At 45.4% G+C, this 20700-nt stretch overlaps 1 protein-coding gene across 2 annotated transcripts in view; it reads left to right on the forward strand.

Moving 5' to 3' along the window:
- Window positions 1–1324: 1324 nt before the first annotated feature.
- NLRC4 (NLR family CARD domain containing 4) overlaps window positions 1325–20700 on the forward strand; it is a 233064-nt gene continuing 213688 nt past the window's right edge. The window contains exons 1-2 of one of the 2 annotated variants that reach the window (XM_077486500.1): window positions 1325–1508; window positions 6349–6441. The gene's annotated coding sequence lies outside the window, so the exon portion shown is untranslated. The remainder of the gene's footprint in view (window positions 1509–6348; window positions 6442–20700) is intronic. The other variant, XM_077486501.1, reaches the window with a different exon arrangement.

Consider the following 20700-nt stretch of genomic DNA (forward strand, 5'->3'; position numbering starts at 1 on the left):
CCATAGCATTGTGCAGATGATTCTAATGGAGGAGGTAAAAAAGGGGATGATTTCTAGAGGATATAATATTATACTCAATGCACCACAGGACCCAACTTGCTTACCCTGCAAACGTGGATGGGAGGAGGATATCGGCCTAATTGATGGGGAAACATGGAACCTTTGCCTTACCTCTGCTCCCATGGTATCAGTGTCAGCATTGCAAAAATTATCGCACCTATATTTACTACACAGGGCCTATAGAACACCTGTTAAACTTAATCTGGGGATTGCGAGATACACCTCTTTGTTCAAAGTGTATGGGAGATCACGGGGACCTCTTACATATGTTTTGGAAATGCCCAAAACTCTTTTGATATTGGACATGGGTCCTAGAGGTAATTTCTCAAGTGTTTACGGTGGTCATTCCTAGGACCCCCGTGGTCTGCTTTTTGGGTGCTCTGGATGAGGAGACATTGGCACCTGCTGCCCATATGGCGATAAATCGGCTGCTTTATGTAGCTCGAAAACTGATAGCACAGTTCTGGATCACTCCCATGGTCCCCACCAGGCATCAATGGGTTGACCGAGTAAACACAATGTTAATAAGAGAGAAACTGATGTACCAGCATAGAAATGCACCCCAAAAATATTACACCATGTAGCGGGACTGGTTGGAGGTCCCGGGTCTAGCTCCCCATCAGTTGGTGAAAAATATAGATTATTACAAGGCTAACAACCAACTTAAAATGGAAATTTCTAGACCTAAAGTTGTTTATATGACCACTACAGAGAAAAGAGTTGATAATAGACCGTGTAGCCTGAAAAGATGTACTACGATCCCAAGGCTTTGGGAATTGATTCAATTCCTTACTGTATACCTAATGTGTATTCTGAACGTTTTTGTTTTTGTCCTCCCCCCCCCCCCCCCCCCCCTGTTTTCTTTTTGCCTCACGGAGACTCTCTCCTATGACTAGATGTTCTTAGTCAGAATAATGTAATCTTTATACCAGTTGTGGAAGTGTCAATCTAAGTTGAGAGTTTTGTAATATGTTGAAATTCACTGTATTATACATGTGTATGTGGCAATGTGGTATTTCAAATAAAACCTTTTTCTGATAAAAAAAAAAAAAGAATATAATCTAAATAAAAATATAGTCTCTATTTATTTATTTTGCTACACATTAATAACCGTGTACAATGAAGCTGTAAATTTTGTGATAACTGTTGTGAAATCTGTCACTGCCGAGCATGTTTATTTTAAAGCCATTGCACCGTTCTGGTTTGTCTGACACTCCCTTGTAAAGATTCAGAAAATGTTATAGGCTCTTACAGGCAGCTTACATGACTTGTCCAGGAAGTAAAATATGTAGAAATGTACTTTCAGTTTTAGGCTGCACAGTAAAAGCTCAATTCAATTTTTATTTTTAGTTTTTACCAGAAAACAAGTGGATCTAAACTACAGCAAAAATTGATATTTTTGTCAACTTTGGCATGGCTTTAAAATAATTTGACAGAAACTTCGTAAGGTAAGACATTTTATTTTGTAGATTTCTTATCGGATACTATAGCTAGTACAACCAGTTGGCATTTGAGCTTAACTTTAAAAGCCTTTAAAAAATGGAATTAAGCAGTTTAATTTCTGATTTTATAATTAAATTGTTTTGCTTGTGACTGGCAGTTAAAGCTCATCTGTAGGCGCCTTCAAGTTATATTTAACTTCATAACTGATTGCCATTTATGTTGCCTTCTGTGACCCCCCCGAAAGTTTCCCTTGTAGATTCATCACACTGCAGCTTCCCTGAGCTACCATTCAGTAAAACACTTGGTTTGTTGCAGAACAAATTAGTAAATGAGCTTATTACCAATGTATCAGAGAGCAGCTACAGCAGGACTTTGATAAACTGCAGTTTCCATTTAGCATTCTACTGGTACTGCCTGTGTTATGTAGTGCATTTTCTCTATCATTCATTATCACATAGATTGACTAACTGCAAAATTTCTTAATTAAAGCGGGAGTCCACCGGGACTCCGTGTTTTTTTTTTTTTTAAAAGCCAGCAGCTACAAATACTGCAGCTGCTGACTTTTATAATAGTGACACTTACCTGTCCAGCGCGCCCGCGATGTCGGCACCCGAAGCCGATCTCTAGGTCGTCTGTCGGGTCCTGCCGCCGCCATCTTGGGTATGGGAATCAGGAAATGGAGCCTTTTGGCTTCATTTCCCGGTTCCCTACTGCGCATGCGCGAATCGCGCTGCGCAATAAGGACGCTCCCCGCTGCCTCTGGGATCTGTGTGTTTCCCAGCAGGCACCGGGGCACTTGCGGGAAGGGGCAGGCACTTGCGGAAAGGGGCGTAAGTTACGCCCCTTTCCGCAGAGAGCTATCCCGGAAGTGGGTGCAGTTACCTGGATTATCCAGGTAACTGCACCCCCCTCCCCCCTGAAAGGTGCCGATTGTGGCACTGGAGGGGGGGGGGGTTCCGATGAGCGGAAGGTCCACTTTAGGGTGGACCTCCGCTTTAAAGTGATTGTAGACATTCTTATTTTTATTTTATTTTTATGAAAAACATGCCTGTACTTACCTGCTCTGTGCAATGTTTTGCACAGAGCTGCCCCAATCCTCTTCTGGAAAAACCTTAATGCCGCGTACACACGACTGGACTTTTTGATGGACTTGGTCTGGCGTACAATCCGACAGACTTTGCAGCTGAGGTCCGCTGGACTTTCAAACGAACGGACTTGGCCACACACGATCACTCCAATAGTCAGACGGATTCGACGTGATGATGTAGAGTAAGGAAGTTCATAGCCAGTAGCCAATAGCTGCCCTAGCGTCGGTTTTAGTCCGTCGGACTAGCACACAGACGAACGGATTGTCTGCTAAAGGCCGAGTCTGGCTGACAAATTTGAAGCCAGTCTTATTTCTAGGTCCGTCTGACTTTTGGGAACAAAAAGTCCGCTGGAGCCCACACACAATCGAATTGACCAAGTCCGCCGGAAAGTCCGATCGTGTGTACGCGGCATAAGGCTTTGCAACCACTTTTACTAATTTAGTATTAGTGTCATAGTAATGTCAACCCAGTTACTGGTTTATTCAGAATGCATGTGGTTCTGTCAACTTCAGCAATTACCACTGCCTGGGAACCCTATAGGAGGTATCCTATCAAATATTTAAGTTGTTCTAAAGGCTGTTTTTTTTTTAATAATAATTTATACTGACCTGTTCTGTACAATGATATTGCACAGAGCAGCCCCTTACTTTTTCTTTGGTGGTCCACTGTCGGCACTGCCTGTGCTCCTTATTTCTGTGGATGCCCGCACAGAAAACCTGTGCGGGCACACTCCCACGCCATGCCCCCGACTCCCTCCTCATAGGATTTGACTGACAGCAACAGGAGCCTATGGCTCCCACTCCTCTCCTATGAAACCAGGAAGTAAAGGGAGAAGAGCTGTAGTGGGCTTGATTGTGACAGGAGGCAGGTAAGTATTTAACAATGGAGTAAGTATTAACCACTTAGGGACCGCCTACAGCAGACAGATATACTGCGGTAGAGCAGGACCCCTGTGCCAGATCACATACATGTACGTGATCCACTTTCTTTTAGGTTGGGGGATGAACGTGCGCACACCCACTGCCTCTGCTGTGCTGTCATTCACTGCAGCACAAGCTGATCAGCGGGTCCCGGTCATAAGTCATAAGTCAAATTCACTCGCTAATCAGCTGAGTGAATGATAGAAGTGAGCTCTGTGTAGGTAAACAACACAGAGCTCTCTTTTGACAGTGGTAATGGGCTGTTTTTTTCTCTCTGCAAAGCAAAACTTAAAAACCGGCACATCGCTTGGTAAGAACACAACACAGCACACAAAGTAAACATTATAAACACACAGTTAACCCTTTGATTGCCCCTAAGTGTTAACCCCTTCCCAGCCATCATCATTAGTACAGTGACAGTGCATATTTTTAGTACAGATTGTTTTTTAGTGTCCCTGGTGATGTCCGTGGTAGTTAATCAGATTGCCCTCCACATCACGGTCCCTGATCGACGCCAATAGTAGTATTTAAAAAACAAACAAAAAAAAGCCCCAGTATATATACACACCATAGATTGGAGGCATTATATCTTTCATGCAAACCAATTAATCTGCACTTATTGGGATTTCTTTTTTTATATAAATTAAATTTGGGTACAGCATTGCATGACCGGGCAATTACCAGTTAAATTGCCAAATAGCAAATAATGCCCTGGTCAGGAAAGGGGTAAAATCAGTACGCATATGCAATATGTAAAGCATACTGGTTATACTCACTGTGGAACCTAGGGGTTATCCTGCACATTGTCTAAAGACTGTTTGATCCTATATCCTTTGTTCCTCCCCTTGTTCCACAGTCCCCAATCCATATCCTGGCAGTACAGAGCCTTGGGGGCACTCTGCTCATGCTCAGTTTGGTGTGTATTGCTAGAGAGTTTTTTTCTTCTAGGGAAGGTGCATATGATCAGCACTGTCCAGACAGAGGGTCGGGTCCTGCAGCCTTATAGGACAGTCAGAGTAGAATGAAAACTCCCCCCACAAGCTTTAACCAGGCACTGATAGAAGTCATAAGACTGCTATATACTGCTGATAAGAAAAGGTATTTAGCAGTTTATATTTACTAACATTGCATTTACATGTTCTGTGTACTGCGGGAGACTGAATACAGTGAATGCAGTGTCCTGGGTTTAGTAACATTTTACTTGTTTAGACCCAAAAGCAAATATTTATTATTTATCAACTTACCAATTCTTAGATATGTTTTAGGCTTTCTTTCCTTTATTTTCATCTGGTGATCCAGCCAGTAAGTCTGTTGTTTTTCAAAAGAAAAAGCTCTCCTACAAATGTATCAGGGTTGAGACCATTCACCACTGGCAGGGATGCTTACAATGATCAGCTTTTATTTACTCATGTAAAACCTTTATCCTAACTGCAGTGTGAGCTGGAGTTTGGCTTCAATTTGTTAGTGTACTTAAATCTGCTAGTACATCTAACACTCCCCTCCCTCCAGACTGGTAATTTGGCTGTCCAATGGTCCCCCTGTGCTCTAATACAGGAGGTATGATACTGGTTGGATTAGCAGGTGAAGACAGAAGAAAAAAAAGCCCTAAAAAAAGAATGCAGAAGTGTGCATGAGCCAGGAGCTCCTCACCACCCCAGCACAGCGGTGCCCACAGCACCTCACACAGCGCACAGGGAATGGAGCTTCCAGCAGCCACGGCATCCCCACCAGGCACCCGGGACCCCCTTCTATGCCTGACCAGCTAGGAGAAACCTCAGGTTGCAATTCAGCAGCGATGATACACAAGGCGGATCCAAGATGGCGGCCGCAGCGAAGCCCCATGCATCCAGCTCTGAGGATCCCCAGGAACACAGCCAGATGATAGCCCTGGTGACTCTGAACTTCACCCCAATGGGCCATGTGAGTAACCAGCAGACCATGTCACTGTCTCCTGCCTGAAGTCTTGGAAAGAGGCCTAGCTCAAACAGCTTCTAAGATCACAGGGGGCTTAAAATCAGATTTCCAGAACCTGGGAGCCAGAATGGAAACAATTGAAAACAAGTTAGACAAAACTGTCACAGCAACAAATCAAAACTCAGACCATATCCAGACAATACAGGAACAACTGGATGTTGCCTTATCCAGAATCAATGATTTAGAGAACAGATCCAATATCAGAATCAGGGGTCTCCCCGAGTCCATCACTAACGTCCCTGCAACGGTACAGGATGGAATCAAGAACCTGATCCCAAATATCCCCCAGCACCACCTGGAGCTGGACAGAGCCCACAGAACTCTAGGCCCCCCAGGAAGGACGGCACATCGAGAGACATCATTGCCAAACCTCATTACTATGCAGTGAAGGAGGAAGTCATGAAACAATCAAGGTCCATGCCCTGGGTGCAGTACCATGGTCACTCAATTCAGTTCTTTGCAGACCTCTCCCCCTCCACAATGCAGCGCAGAAGATCACTGAAACCGTTGCTTTCAGTTCTGACACAAAAGGACACTAAATACAAATGGGCCTTCCCGTTTGCAGTGGAGTTCTCCAATAAAGGAAAGAACAACTCTTTCTCCAATTTTTCAGATGGGGAAAAACTCCTCCTCCACCTCAAGTATATCTCCCAGGAAGCCGGGGGTTAGGCTATCTGTTGCTCCATAGGACAGACCCTTACTTTTATACCTGTTTAGAGGTTCTTGGAGGGTATCTCCCTCCCCGAGTCCAGCTCTCTTACGCTAGGAGATCTTTATCTCTCTACTCTGTCCCTTTCTTCCTACTGCTCCTTTACTTTTCTTTTACTTTCTCTACATGTGCCTAACTTCTACATCTATTGCAGCTCACCTTAATGCCGTTCAAGCGATGTGCTCCAAGAGGCCAGGTGACCCAACGGGAGATCCTCCTCATCGACTCTCTGACAGAAGTCGCCAGGGTGAGTGACGGTAGAGGCAATGACATAGCTCATCCTGAAAACCATGGCTGATCCCACAAAGAGTGTTCTTAAAATAGCCACCCACAACGTCCAGGGCCTAAACTCTCCCCTGAAACAGAGGAACGTTTTTGACAGTTACAAATCCCTGAAACTAGACATCTTCATGATTCAGGAGACTCACTTCCTTATACGGTACAGTCCCAAATTCCTCCACTCCCACTTTCCCAATTTCTACTTGGCCAATCCCGAAAATAAAACCAGAGGGGTAGCGATCCTCATCTCCAAATTCTGTAAATTTGAGTGTCTTTCTGAATTTAAAGGGCAGGTTGCTCCTGGTAAAGGGCACGATAGAAGGACACCTATACTCCCTTGTATCCTATTACTCCTCCAATAATGGACAAAAACAATTCTAACTCCTCACGGACACACTGAACCCTCTTTTGGAAGGCACGATCGTATTGGGCGGGAACTCAAGCGTGGCATTTGACCAGGGGTTAGACAAATCCAAGCCTCCCATGGCCCAACTGACCCAACCCACCAGAGCAAACCTCATAATTGCCAAGCCACTTCATGCTCTGGGACTAGCGGATGTCTGGTGAGAATTATACCCCTCCAAGAGGGACTTCTCTCATTACCCACTCCCACACAACACATACGCCAGGATTGACCATATCCTGGTTCCCTCATCTCTCCTGCCTGCTGTTCTCAATTCTCCATTTAGAGATACAGCTCTGTCATGACCACTCTTTAGTAATCATGTCTATATGATCTAGTGTCCATATTGCTAAACAGGAGCACTGGAGACTGAATTAATCCATTCTCTCTGACCCTGTCAGAGCCATAGAAATAAATAACTTACTTCGGGAATACTTCAAGCTCAACAACATGGAGGGAATCTCAGCAGAAACCCTGTGGGAGGCCCATAAGGCCTTCATCAGGGCAAAGATCATCCAGATAGCCATCGAAATCAAGAGAGAATGCAAAGTTGACATTGAGTGGTTGGAGAGGACCTACACAGCCCTGTGGTTGCAACACAAAAAGAACCCCTCTAGCACCTCAATAGCCCAAATAGACAAAGCCAGACTGGAACTCAACATGGCCCTTTCAACAAAAGCAGAAAAATCCACGCTGGAATGGCAATACATTTTACACATAAAAAGACAGGATAGGACCATTACTAGCTGCCAAATTAACCCCCAATCAAGGGTCCATAACATGCTCAAGATTCAAATTGCCGATCAGGAACCTACAGCCAACCCTGCCAAGATCCTAGAGGCATTCCAAGACTTCTATTCCAAACTTTATAGCTCTCCATCGCAGGCCCACCATAGACTCGATAGCCAGGTTTCTCTATGGCCTTCACATTCCATCCCTAGATACTGAACACAGAGATCTCCTAGAGGCAGCCATCACGGAGGAGCAGGAGGTGAAGACAGTCATTAAGGGCCTCAAAAAGAGCTCTGCCTCTGGACCTGATGGCATGTCCGTCCCATACTACAAGGCCTTTGCAGGCACCCTAGCCACGCACATGACAATTTAAAGCCAAAACACAGGGCATCCCCTTGGGCACCCAACTCAACACAGCATACATCACGGTCATACCCAAACCAGGCAAAAACCCAGAAGAAGACAGCATTATTGCCCCATTTGCCTCATAAATAAGGAACTGAATATACTAACCAAAATTTTAGCCAACCGTCTCTCTTCCTTTATCAGTAAATATATCCATGAAGACCAGGTGGGTTTCATCCCAGGTTGACAGGGTCCGGATCAAGTAACACAGGCAGTCAAAAGTGTCTTGATACTGCAAACCAATTGGGACAGTGGACCAAAACTGGGTCTGTTCCTTGCACTCGATCTGCAGAAAGCCTTTGACTCCGTGTCCTGGTCATACATCTTCTCCCGCTTGGAGCAATGGGGTTTCAGCCTGCGCTTCACAGGGTTGATACATGGCCTCTACTCCCAGCCTAAGGCTCAAATCCATTTACAAGATCACTACTCAACCCCAATAGACATAGCCAGAGGCACAGACAGGGTTGCCTGCTCTCCCCACTTATCTTTGCCATGGCCATTGAAACCCTAGCCATAGCCATGTGCCAAAATCCCAATATTAAAGCAGTATTCTGTGGTGACCAAAATCACAAATGCGCACTCTTTGCGGATGATATACTCTTATTCCTGACTTCCCCCCTAACTTCTCTACCCAACCTCTGCAACGTCCTAACAGACTTATCCAAAATTTCAGGGTTCCAGGTTAATTACTCCAAATCACAAGCCTTAAATGTCTCTCTCCCACCTTCCACAGTCTCTCTTATTCAAAAGTCCTTTAGGTTTGAATAGAGTTTATCTTCAATCAGATACCTATGGATTACCCTGACAGCATGCACAGGCTCCTTCTACGCTAACAACTACCAGCCCTTATACCAAAAACTGAAAGCAGAACTTAAAGCAGAGTTCCACCCAAAAATCAAACTTCCACTTTTCGGAATCCCCCCTCCGATGTCACATTTGGTACCTTTCAGGGGGGAGCAGATACCTGTCTTATACAGGTAAATTCATAAATAATATGTGGCGCTACCTTACTTCCTATTAAATAATATGTGTATATAAAAAAATAAATACCATCAATTATCACATAAAATAATTCACATCAATAATAAAGTGCAATCGATCATGAATGTGCAAACATATTTCCGTGGTAATGTGCAAAATCAGCTAAAACAAAGTGCAAACCCACAAATTAGAGTGCAACTCATATATCACAATATTGTCAAAACAGCTGGATAAAGTGCAGAATGCTGGTAAATAATTTCCAAAGTGCATCCGTGCATCCATGTATCACACTAATAATATAATCATGTGACCGAATAACTTTCTTAACAAGTCCCAAAGTAATGAATGATCTTTCCTAAAAAAAAGTGTTCGAATTGATCATGCAAAAATAGGTGCAATTCACTTCAAACAGTGTCAGTCCACCGATGCTCAGTGTTCAAATGTGCTCCGGAGTGCGCCCCTTGTTTCCTCCAGCCTATCACCTCAAATAGCGGCCACTACAGGCCATATGTCACTGTATATACACTGGCTGTAGATTTCTCCTCCACTCTTCACAGGTTCAGCCCATCATATGTTAACTATTCAAACCCATGTTAAATAATAAGGGAGAGAGGAAGAGGGGCTCTAATGTGTAGTATAAGTAAAAATAAATTTTATTACATCAACATCCACACTTAGCCCTTGTACACACGGTCGGAGAATCCGTCGAAATGTGTCCTATTGGACCGTGTCGTCGGATAATCCGACTGTGTGTGGTATGCATCGGACTGATTCCGTCAGAATATCCGTCGGACCCAATTTTCCAACATGTTGGAAATATTTCCCGACCAACTGGGCCGATCAGACATACTCCGATCATGTGTAGAGAATTTTGATCGGACCAAGCGCCACGCATGCTCAGATCAAATTCCTACATCAAAGCTATTGGCTACTAGCCTGAATATAGTGCCATCGTAACGAAATTACGTCATCACGTTCTGAAAGATCGGATTTTTTGCCAACTTTGTCCGACCGTGTGTATGCAACAGTTTCGGACAAGATCGGACGGAAAAAATCCGACGGGCAAAATCCGACGGATTTGGTTGTGGAAATCTCCGACCGTGTGTACAGGGGCTGACAGTTAAGCAGAGTTTCTAGCGCTTGTAAACAAAGGATACAAACAAAGGAAACAACGGAAAGTCACGTGAACGGTGACGCAATGCTTCAGTGAGGAGCCAGGTGTCATTGTCGTCACTTCCGGTCACGGCCGAGACTGGAAGTATCCTTTGTTTACAAGCGCTAGAAACTGATGAACTGTAAGTGTGGATGTTGATGTAATAAAATGTATTTATACTTATACTACACATTGGAGCCCCTCTTCCTTTCTCCCTTATTATTTAACATGGGTTTGAATTTTGATGGCATATGTTAACATATGACGGGTTTTTAACCTGAGTTCCCAGGTTCCCAGTAGTCTGCCTACTTAACACCCATATTCCACAAATCCCCAAGCCTAAACAAAAAATAATCCACTTTATTTTCCTAGGAGCAAAGCTCACCATTGCTAACAGCCCAAGATCTTCATTGCGGCAGCGCAACACAAGATCTCTTGGATTATGTCCCAAAAAAAATTAGTATCCTCACGGACACATCCCAAAAATTTGAAATAGTCTGGGAACCTTGGTCCCATCTCAAGGAGTCTCACTTACGCCAGGGGTTCTCCCCAACCAACTAGAACCTACAAACTAAGGTTTGGCACATGCTCTGCTCCCTGTTCTTTTCTTTCTCTCTTCTTATTCTCTCCCTTTCTCTTCTTCATCATAATAATATGTTTTTGAAGGATGTTCTATTCCGGTTTGACTAATATGCGCTGATAGCAATGAAAGCCTAGTAGCCTTCCTAGTTTCCCAATGGAGGTTCCTTGACATCAACTCCCCTAGTGATTGTTTGCTCGTTTGATGGTCTTGAGGTGGGGGCGTGGTGGTGGTGGAGGGGGTCCCCCCTTGGCACAAGTTGATCCCATTAGGGGTGCCCGGGGCAGGGATGCCCCCCTTCTTCACCTGTCGCCTCATCCCTCTTGTTTTAAACTTATGGTCGACATGCAAGGGGAAGTAACTTTGTCGATTATCCCAACGCTATCGAAGAATCTCGAAAGACCTAACTGGGCCTGATTACTGATCGTTTTTACCACCTCATCCCCATTGCAATGTCAAATTACACAATGCATGTCATTTCAATATTCTGTGTTGTTTTTCTTCTGAAATTAAAAATAAAAATATTTTGAAAGTAAAAAAATGCAGCCACCACATCTAAAGACTGGTATGCTGCAGGTATGCTGTTAATACCTAAATCCAGACAGCAGGATTCTAAACAGGAATGGGTGATTAATCTCTCAGTTTCATGAACAATATAGGGATATTGGAGCCATAATAATGTGACATTGGAATATTTTGAACATGGATAAGGTTTAATGTAAGGTACTGCCTGATAGACCACCCTTTTTATACAGAAAGAATGCATCATTCGGAGATCAGATTGTAAAAAAAATCCTTGATCCACCAAAGAGAATGAAAATGTTAAATTTTCCTCCACTTCCAAGTCAGAATCGGTTCCGGTTCCTATGATTCCTCCTGATCGTATCTTGGCTACAGTTCGCACCAGTCTCACTTCTCCTTTGGGTGACAAAATTCTTGCTGCTCAGGTCCATGCTCCTCCTGAGAAATCTTGTGACCGCTGCTTTGTCCCAGAAAATCTCCGTACTGCGGTGCTCCAGACTTACGATTCTCCCAAGACAGCTGGCTATCCTGGGAAGAATCAACTCATTTGGGCCATTTCCCAACAATTCTGGTGGCCTAGTCTACGGGCTGATGTTACTGCCTTCCTAGCTGCCTGTCCTGTGTGTGCTCAGAGCAAGACTCCACGACACCTTCCAGTGGGCCTCCTACAACCCATACCCAATGGAGAGAGGCCTTGGACCCACCTGTCTTTGGATTTTATTGTGGCGTTACCCAACGCCCAGGGCAACAGTTATTCTTATGGTGGTTGACCAGTTCTCGAAAATGTCACAATGTATTCCACTAAAGAAGTTGCCCACATCCAAAGAACTGGCATCCATTTTTACTCTGGAGATCTTTCAGTTACATGGGCTACCCAAGGTTATCATCTCTGACAGGGGTAGCCAGTTTGTCTCCACGTTTTGATGAGGCTTTTGTGCACAGTTAGGAATTCAGCATTCCTTCTCCTCTGCATATCACCTGCAGTCCAATGGGGCCGCAAAACAAACCAACCAAGCCTTAGAGTAGTTTCTACGCTGCTATATTTCTGACCATCATAAGCACTGGTCGGACCTCTTACCTTGGGCAGAGTTTGCTCACAATAGTGCCATCAATACTGCTTCTTGATTGTCTCCGTTTATGGTGAATTATTATGGTTTCCAACCATCCATGTTGCCTGACCACTTTGTTCCTCAAAGAATTCCTGCATTAGAGGAGCAGTGCCACGATCTTTGCTCCACTAATGTGCAGGTCCAGGAGTCCTTGCGATGTGCCAGTGAGAGGTACAGACTCCATGCTGACTGCTGATGCCTACCTGTGCCTTCCCACCAGAGCAGGGAGAGAGTCTGGCTGTCATCTCGAAACCTCTGACTATGTGTTCCCTCACTGAATCTGGCACCACAATTTATTGCGCCTTTCCGTATTCTATGTAGGATCAACCCAATGGCTTACACATTAGACCTTCCTTCTAACATGCAAATTTCGAATGAATGTCCTCACACGGTGCAGGTCGAGAACCATGAGGAGTGTAGTGACAGAACCAATCCCACACTCCGATTTAGTGCTTCCGTCAGTATACCGCTTCCTAAGTCTGAATATAGATATCAGATATTCCAACCGCTCACAAGCACAAAACAAGATGAAACTTGCTTAGCTGCTCAACATGGACTGATTTATTTGAACCAAAATGACAAGTATTTATAATACAGTAGAAGACTAAAACCTAACCTAATTAGCATGAGCTAATTATCTAATAATTGACCCAGACTAGTTGTCTGAGAGATAGGACTTTTCAGGGTAAGACTTTGTCTCCTAGCTCACTGATTGACTATTCAATGCACATTACCATAAACATAAACACAGGGTTAATTAGCACAAACAACAACGTGTGGAATATCCTTACAAGCCAGACTAGACTCATTTACACAACAGACAGGTGGCTGGAGTTGATGACATTAGCATCTAACAGTTTGTGTCCCAACAGTGTGATTCAGTCTATTGCTAATATGGCAAATACATATCCAGAGTCTGTGTGTCTTGGGGGGGGGGGGGGGGGGCATGGATCTGAATCCAAGTAACACCACCTCAGGGGGCCCCAGGCATACAGCTCACAAAGAGCATCGTTCCCCCAAATGCCAGGGCCCATAATAGCAAGGCAAGAGGCTCGCATTCTGTCCCCTCCAACAGCCTCTGTCCCGGCTAGGTCTGTCACATGAGATAGAATCGAACATTGACTCCCGTAGGTTCTGTGGGCGCATACAGTACCTGATTTATTGGAAAGGGTACAGCCCAGAGGAAAGCACTTGGGTTTCATCCTAAGCCCTTGTACACATGGTCAGACATTCTGAAAACCAAATCCGTCGGATTTTGTCCGACGGATTTTGTCCGAAACTGTTGCATACACACAGTCGGACAAAGCTGTCAGAAAATCCGATCGTACTTAACGTGATGACGTTATTTCGTTAGGACGGGACTACGTTCAGACTAGTAGCCAATAGCTTTGGTCTAGGAATTTGATCTGAGCATGCGTGGCACTTTGTCCGATCGGAATTCTCTACACATGATCAGATAAAGTCCGATCAGATCATGTTGTTGGAAAATTTTATAGCCCAACTGGAAAACTTGGTCCTCCGACGGAAACAGTCCGATGGAGCCCACACACTGTCGGATTATCCGACAACACGGTCCTATCGGACATTGTCCATCGGAATGTTCGACCGTGTGTACAAGGGCTAAGACGTACATGCTCCTGTCCTCCTTCGTGCTTTCCATAGATGTTTCCCCTCAAACCTGGTGGTCCACTGAGGGGGAGAGGTCATTGAGGATGGGGTATTGTCAGGATTGCACTGTCAGCCCTTCCTTCTCTGTGCTCAGGTTGCTCAGCTGTCGGTTAATTGCCAGAATTCCTTGTTCCACAGTGGCTCACCTGTTGATCATCTCCTGCTCGTCAGTCAAGTCCACAGCCAGCCCCTCCTGGCTATTTAAATTGCCTGGTTTATTTCATCACTTGCCTTCGCTTTGGTCAAACAAATATAGAGACTCTGCTGTGTTCCTTTTGAAGACTTGCCTGGCTGATGTCGTTCCTGGTTCCTGATCCTATCTACTGCCTCTGACTACACTGATCTCGGGCTACCCGATTTCCTGGCTTGTTCTGACTACCTGATTTGGCTATGTTTTGACCAGTTGTACCATTTTTACCATTTTACTAAAAGGTGGAATTTTTACAGCATTTTCTGTCTTTTTCATGGTACCTGACAGCATTACAGCCTTACAATGACTGCTCTCTCTCCCTTACTTTCTCTCAGCTCTATGCCAAAACAAGGCTTGGGGGGCTGCTGCTTCTGCAGAAGGCTGTGAGGGATGGAAGTGGTGCTGGGTGGTGCTGGACAGGACAGGAGAGGGCTTACTGAAAGCTAGGTTTTATTTCTCACACAGAGACTGACAACCTTTTCAGGAAGTGCCTGGGAGCTGCCAAATTCAGCTCAGTAGGCAAACTGTTGTCGGTGAAGAACAGGAAGTAGCTGTCTAGCTTAGAAAGTCTAATCTGAACCAGACAATAAGCAAACCAGAAAAAGAATAACATCAAAGTTAAACATATCTAACGCCTGGGCCTGTTGGTTGAACTTTGTAAAATCAGCATAATTTTCCAGGTTATTTTCTATTTCTATTCTATTACTAGCCATTGAGAGCTTGACCTGTGGGAACGGGGGGGGGGGGGGTACTGCAATGGATCTGAAAAGAGGAAATAGAATGTGAACTCATCGACCTCCCTTTTCATGACCTGAGTTTTCCATCTTTTACATCCGGACCCATAGTCACTGCCTTCACCCTCGCAAAACCTACACATTACCCCTGAACATTATGCGCCAGGCCCTTTCAACCCCCTTCCTCCCATGATATTGCTACCTACATCACCCCTCCCTCCCTGACACCCTTCCTTCACAAAGGTATGATATGGTTGGATACAGCAAATCCATGACTTCCTCTGTCTCTGCACTGTTTTGTTTGCTCATTACTTAAAGCCCTTGTACACACGATCGGAGAATCCGTCGGAATGCGTCCTATCGGACCGTGTTGTCGGATAATCCGACTGTGTGTGGTATGCATCTGACTGATTCCGTCGGAATATCCGTCGGACCCAATTTTCCAACTTGTTGGAAATATTTCCCGACAAACCGGTCCGATCGGACATACTCCGATCATGTGTAGAGAATTTTTATTGGACCAAGTGCCACGCATGCTCAGATCAAATTCCTACATCAAAACTATTGGCTACTAGCCTGAATGTAGTCCCATTGTAACGAAATTACGTCATCACGTTCTGAAAGATCAGATTTTTTGCCAACTTTGTCCGACCGTGTGTATGCAACAGTTTCGGACAAGATCCGACGGACAAAATCCGACGGATTTGGTTGTCGAAATCTCCGACCGTGTGTACATACAGGGGCAAAGAGGAAGTAAACTTCCCTCTAAGGCTTGTCCCTATAGGTAAGCCTATAATAAGGCTTACCTATAGGCACTGTAAATATCTCCTAAACTTGCACCGTTTAGGAGATATCTACTGTATACTGCTCTGATGATGTCATCGGCGCATGTGCTCTGAAGGAATGGCCGCTAGTGCCATTTCTTCAGAAGTCTGTGCCGTGACTAGTAGCTCCCTCATGCATGCGTGGGAGTGACATCACGCAACTCCGGCCAGTCACACAGTTGGATTCTGCGGACCCCGAAGAAAGACGGGCGAAGATGTCAGAATGACAGAATTAAAATTAGACTTGGGAAACTTAACATTAATAAATCACCAGGACCAGATGGCTTGCACCTGAGGGTACTTAGGGAACTCAGTCAAGTAATTGCCAGACCATTGTTCCTAATTTTTACTGACAGTCTACTGACTGGAATGATACCCACTGATTGGAGAAAAGCCAATGTAGCACCAATATTTAAGAAGGGCCCAAAATAAATCCATGGGATTTACAGACCAGTTAGCCTAACATCAATAGTATACAAGCTCTTGGATGGGATGATAAGGGACTATATACAAGATTTTAGTCATGAGAACGGTATCATTAGCAGTAATCAGCATGGATTCATGATGAATAGTTTTTGCCAAACCAATCTATTAACCTTCTATGGGGAGGTGAGTTGCCATCTAGATAAAGGAAGGCCCATAGATGTTGTGTATCTGGAAATTTGCAAAAGCATTTGACACAGTTCCCCAAAAACATTTACTGTACAAAATAAGTCCATTGGCATGGATCACAGGGCGCATGGATTGAAAACTGTCTACAAGGGTGAGTTGAGAGGGTGGTGATAAATGGGCAGTACTCGAAATGGTCAGGGGTGGGTAGTGGGGTCCCCCAGGGTTTTTTGCTGTGACCAATCCTATTTAATTTGTTCATAACTGACCTGGAGGATGGGGTAAACAGATCAATCTCTGTATTTGCGGACAATATTAAGCTAATGTCAGGGCTGGCTTAGCCCTTCCTTCTCTGGGCTGGCCGCTCAGCTGTCGGCTAATTGCCAGCTCTCTTCTCTCTCCACAGTTACCAGCTGTTCCCGATGATGCTCGTCTGACCTGCCTATTTAAAGCCTTCCAGCTCATTTCTCCATTGCCTTCACGTTGGGCACATGACAAGGAACCATCTCCTGCTGTTTGTTTCAAGACTGGCTTGCTGACATCCCTCCTGGCTTCTATCCTGCCTGCAGTTGCTCTCCTTGGATCCCTGACTTCTGGACTGGCTGATTACCCGATCTGGTTATTGAACTTTGGACTGGCTGACTACCCGATCTGGCTACTGGACTCTGGCTATGATTGACTACGCTTTTTTCTATTTACCTTTTTATTTTTATTATTAATAAACAAATGTGATTTGATTGTACTTCTGTCTCAGTCTGTTTCATGGTTCCTGACAGTACGTGAAGGCCATGAATTCAGAAGATACAGTGAATCCACTTGGTAATATTTTTACCAGATTGGATGAGCAAGATCACCGCATGGATCAGTTTGCCTTGGTGTTACAAATGCTCCTGAATCCCACGGCTCACCTGGAATTCCCCACGTGGCTGTTCCGGTACAACCTGAGTCGCAGGCCGTTCCTGCTGCTGCGCCAGTCTCTGTGCAGGCACCCGCTTCGAGTATTACCTCTATAAGAGGTATGTCTGGCTCTGCTCTGCTTCCCCAGCGATTTGGGGGTGATCCAGTTCAATGCACAGGGTTTCTCAATCAGGTTGAGATATACTTCGAGATGCTGCCCCAGGCGTTTCCCACGGACAGAAGCAAAGCAGGTTTTGTGATATCTTTGCTTTCTGAGAGAGCCTTGGCCTGGGCTAACCCTCTATGGGAGACGCAAAAACCTGTTGTCTTGAGTTACCTTCAGTTTGTGGCCTCCTTTAAAAGGGTTTTTGACGTTCCCGCATGCTCCGCTTCTGCTGGCAAGTGCCTCATGTCCATCAAACAGAGTACGAGAACTGTTGCCGACTACGCCATTGAATTCCGTACTCTAGCAGCAGAGGTTGCTTGGAACAATGAGGCCCTCGTGGCTGCCTTTTCTCATGGTCTCTCGGATTCCATTAAGGATGAGATAGCAGCCCGAGATATACCCACTGAGCTGGAGAGCTTGATCTCGTTTGCCATCATCATTGACTCCAGACTCAAAGAAAGACTTTCTCTTAAGGAGCGCTTGCGGAAGCCTCCTGTACGTTTGCCTCCGAGGTTTGTAGTCCCACCCATGCCTCCCTCACCTCCCATGCCTCCTGGTACCGAGTTGGTCAGTGAAGATGAAACCATGCACCTGGGCTTCACGCATCTCTCTGCGAATGAGAGAGCCTTTAGGAGGAGGGAGAGATTGTGCCTTTATTGTGGCCAGGCAGGTCACTTTTTGAAGTCTTGTCCTACCCGTCCAGGGTACGCCCGAACCTTGAGGTCCTGTCATGGACAGATCTTAGGTGGCATTGTTTCATCCCCAGTTATCCAGAAGGATAAGCCCCTGGTTTTGGTCACCCTTTCTTGGGCTGAGTCGTCCATCGAGATACAGGCTCTAATCGACTCTGGGGCTGCAGGCCTGTCCATTGATGCTACATTTGTTTCGCAGCACTCGATTCCACTGCAGCTGCGTGACATTCCACTTGCCATTGAGGCTCTTGATGGGAGACCTTTACAGCCTGCCCATGTGACTCATGAGATGGTTCCATTGTCCATGGCCGTAGGGGCTCTTCACCATGAGATAATCTTATTCCAAGTTATTTCCTCACCCAGATTTCCACTGGTTATTGGTTATCCTTGGTTACAGAGGGATAACCCCTCTTTTGATTGGCTCCATGCTGAGGTTCTCTCCTGGTCACCACAATGCAGTGAGACATGCTTCCTGAAGGTATCCAAGGTCCTGTGCACCGCTTCACTCCCCTCCCTGCCGGAGGAGTACCGTGATTTTGGCGGTCTTTGATAAAGGTCAAGCCGGCAGTTTGCCTCCACATCGGCCTAATGGTTGCGCAATTGACCTTCAACCTGGTGCCATAACTCCTTGTGGCTGGGTTTATCCTTTGTCGGTCTTGGAGGATAAGGCCATGGAGGAGTATGTTGCTGATGCACTTTCTCGAGGTTTCATCCGCAAATCCTCGTCTCCTGTTGGTACTGGTTTCTTCTTTGTGAAAAAGAAGAGCAGCAAACTGAGACCTTGTATAGATTATAGGGGTCTCAATCGTGTCACGATTAAGAATGCCTACCCGATTCCATTGATTACTGAGTTATTTGACCGCCTCAAGGGAGCAACGGTTTTCACAAAGCTTGACCTGAGAGGGGCATACAATCTCGTGCGCATTAAGGAGGGCGATGAGTGGAAGACTGCGTTTAATACCAGAACAGGCCATTGTAACACCCCGGCAGTTTCCCAGGAATTTATTAACAATGTCCTCCGAGATTTGTTGCAGTTGTGTTTGGTGGTTTATCTCGATGATATCCTCATATTTTCGAAGTCCCTGGAGAGCCACTACACAGATGTCTGTCGTGTACTTCAGAAACTAAGAGAGAACAATCTCTATGGCCGCGTACACACGGGCGGATTGTCTGTCCAACTTAGTCCGCTGAACAGTGTTTCAGCGGACAATCCGCTCGTGTGTGGGCTTCAGCGGACTTTTTCAGCGGACAGTCTGACGAACAAAGTCTTACGGAATTTCCGTAAGACAGTCCGTTCAAACTTGGTTTTGTCCGTCCAAACTTGGTTTCAGCGGACAGTCCGCTCGTGTGTAGGCAAGTTGGACGGACTGAGTATGGCGCATGCTCAGAAAGGGTTTACACGGCCGAAGGTTGCATTGCAGTGTATAGGATGTCGTTTTTCTAGTCCCGTCGTACGTGCTGTACACGTCATCACGCACGCTTTCAGCGGACTGTCTGCTCATCGTGTGTGGTCAAGTCCGTTCATGCAAATTTTGAACGGACTGTCTGTCGGATTGTCTGCTGAACTTAGTTGGGCAGACAATCCGCCCGTGTGTACGCGGCCTATTGTAAACTGGAGAAGTGCGAGTTCCATCGTGAACAGGTTACATTCCTGGGCTATGTAATTTCCACTGCTGGTTTTTCGATGGACCCAGAGAAACTGTCGGCAGTCCTACAGTGGCCTCGACCCGTGGGTTTACATCCTCTGCAGAGTTTCCTGGGCTTTGCAAACTACTATCGGAAGTTTATTTGTAACTTCTTGTCTCTGGTCAAGCCTCTGACTGATATGACCAGAAAGGACGGTAACCCACAGTGTTGGTCTCCAGAGTCCATTAAGGCCTTTGAGACTCTCAAGGCTGCCTTTGTTTCTGCTGCTGTGTTGGCACATCCTGATCCTACGTTGCCTTTTATCCTAGAAGTTGATGCTTCTGAGACTGGAGTTGGCGCCCTTCTGTCTCCACATCCTAACTCTGAGAGCGCTATGCATCTGTGTGGCTACTTTTCCAATAAATTGTCACCTGCTGAATGCAATTATGAGATTGGTGACAGAGAGCTTTTGCTGATTATTTTAGCCCTGAAAGAATGGAGACATCTCCTTGAAGGTACCACTGTGCCCGTTCTAATTCTTACTGACCATAAGAATCTTACATTCTTGTCTGAGGCTAAGCGACTCTCTCCCAGAAGGGCGCGATGGGCTCTTTTCTTGTCGAGCTTTAATTACATTGTCTCATTCTTACCCGTTACTAAGAATGAAAGGGCTGATGCCTTGTCACGACAATTTTCCTCCACTTCCGAGTCGGAGTCGGTTCCGGTTCCTATGATTCCTCCTGATCGTATCTTAGCTACGGTTCGCACCAGTCTTACTTCTCCTTTGGGTAACAAAATTCTTGCTGCTCAGGTCCATGTTCCTGCTGATAAACCTTGTGACCGCTGCTTTGTCCCAGAGAGTCTCCGTATTGCAGTGCTCCATTCTTCCAAGGCAGCTGGCCATCCTGGGAAGAATTAACTCATTTGGGCCATCTC

This window comes from Lithobates pipiens, unplaced genomic scaffold (genome assembly GCF_037356315.1).
Source record: "Lithobates pipiens isolate NorthernLeopardFrog02 unplaced genomic scaffold, aLitPip1_a1.2 Scaffold_18, whole genome shotgun sequence".
Lineage (NCBI taxonomy): Eukaryota > Metazoa > Chordata > Amphibia > Anura > Ranidae > Lithobates > Lithobates pipiens.